Source organism: Ornithorhynchus anatinus, chromosome 8 (assembly GCF_004115215.2).
Source record: "Ornithorhynchus anatinus isolate Pmale09 chromosome 8, mOrnAna1.pri.v4, whole genome shotgun sequence".
NCBI classification, from domain to species: Eukaryota; Metazoa; Chordata; class Mammalia; order Monotremata; family Ornithorhynchidae; genus Ornithorhynchus; species Ornithorhynchus anatinus.
Window position 1 is genome coordinate 61,974,322 of NC_041735.1, and position 2,067 is coordinate 61,976,388.

General features: G+C 42.2%; 1 non-coding gene across 1 annotated transcript; it reads right to left on the bottom strand.

Annotated features, from left to right (window-relative positions):
* Positions 1 to 819: 819 nt before the first annotated feature.
* LOC114814000 lies at positions 820 to 957 on the bottom strand. Its single transcript, XR_003761743.1, has one exon. It is a non-coding gene; the product is annotated as a small nucleolar RNA SNORA7 (small nucleolar RNA).
* Positions 958 to 2,067: the final 1,110 nt, after the last annotated feature.

Here is a 2,067-nt window from a genome sequence, read left to right on the forward strand (position 1 = left end):
CTGGGACAAGATATCTTGCATCGAACACAGTGCTTAGTACAGTGATGGGCAGTTTTGATGTGTGACATGTAGATGGCAAAGATGGGGGTGATAAAGTGCTTAGAGTTGGATTTAAGTTTTAAGAATTACTTTCTGTATCTGAAATCATCTTTACTCTTAAGTGACACATATATCTTGGATCCATATGATGCCAAGCACCTCAAAAAATTTACTGGGACTCAATCTGAGCCAAATATCTGAATTATCAAGTGGAAACCTGGCAGTGCCTCTTGTCGGATGTTATGATTAATGATGTTTTTTAATCAGAGAAGCATGAGTAACTGAGAGCCTTCCCAAAACCTAATGTTGTTTCCAAAGCTACCGACAGTGGATATTACCTCTGCGCTACCCTGCAGAAGCAGAGACTACAAATGAGTGATAGGATTTTTATAAAAATCATTCTCACCAAAATTCCATCACTTTGCATCTGGTTAATTTCTTTCTTTCGAAACTTTTTGTTTTACCCCCTACATTCAGAATGCTTATAAGTGAAGTTGTGTTATTATTCAAGTTTAGCCAACACTCTGTTATCCACGCTCTCGAGGGGACAGGAACAGACAGATGTATGAAATCAGTGTTGTTATCTTATGCTGTCGAGCCGTGTCCGACCCATAGCGACGCCATGGACGGATCTCTCCCAGAACGCCCCGCCTCCATATGCAATCGTTCTGGTAGTGGATCCGGAGAGTTTTCCTGGTAAAAACACGCAAGCTTCCGCGCGGTAAACTCGAGTGTCCGCCCTCGATTCTCTCCCGTGCCGCTGCTGCCCGGTGAGTTTTGACCTGTAGCAGATGGCCTTCCCCTCGCTAGCCACTGCCCAAGCTAGGAATGAAATGGATATGCCTCTGCTTGACTCTCCCTCCCATAGTAGAGATTGGTAGAGTACTGGAAACTCTCCAGGTGCGACCCTGAGAGGTGATACGAAATCACAGATAATCCAAAAACCTCATCATGTACCCATCAGTGTTAGTTTACGTACCCACCCAACATCTTATCAGCTCAATGAACGTAACAATTTTTTTATTTTTGAGTTTTATGTCCTTGTGTCTCCTTCACCCTTCCTCCCTCCAGCGGCAGTGTCAAATAGCAGGGAAATGGTCGAAAGATGGAAGCCAAGAAAGTCTGAATGTGTCTGTTATGGTGTTCTATTTAATTCTCCCAAGCGCTTAGAACAGTGCTCTGCATACAATAATGCTCAGTAATAATAATAATAATGTCGGTATTTGTTAAGTGCTTACTATGTGCAGAGCACTGTTCTAAGCGCTGGGGTAGATACAGGATAATCAGGTCGTCCCACGTGAGGCTACAGTCTTCATCTCCATTTGACAGATGAGGGAACTGAGGCACAGGGAAGTGAAGTGACTTGTCCACAGTCACACAGCTGGCAAGTGGCACAGCCAGGAATCGAACCCATGACCTCTGACTCCCAAGCCCTGGCTCTTTCCACTGAGCCACGCTGCTTCCCCTTGTAAATATGACCGATTAATCGTAGCCGGGTAATTTACTTTATGGGACGTAAAATATACTAAACAAACTTCGTATTTTAGATGGACTCTGCCGCTCTCCCTCTTACTTCGGTTATGGGCCCCATATAAGATGAAGACTATGCCCAACCTGATTATCTTATACAAAGAAGTTAAGCACTGGGGTACTATAGTGCTTGGCACATAGTAAGCACTTAACAATAATTATTATCATTATTATTTTTATTAGTCTCTCAATACACGATGAAACATATAGTCCGAGCTAGCACTTTTAAGTCGGTGCTATGAAAATGATGTTGAGTAAAAAAGCCCTTTATGAAGCGTAACGGTAACATCCGAAGGATTTGCCAAAATAATCTACATATACTCATATGTTCTATTTTAAAATATAATAAAAACAGTGAGCACTGTTGTTCAAATAGCAATGCTAGAGAATAATTTAAACAAATATCAACATGTACACACATTTAAAATAACCACAGTTGCCCTCACCGCCCTCCCCCACTAAACCAAAACCTCATATATCGATCTGTTCCTGACCCTT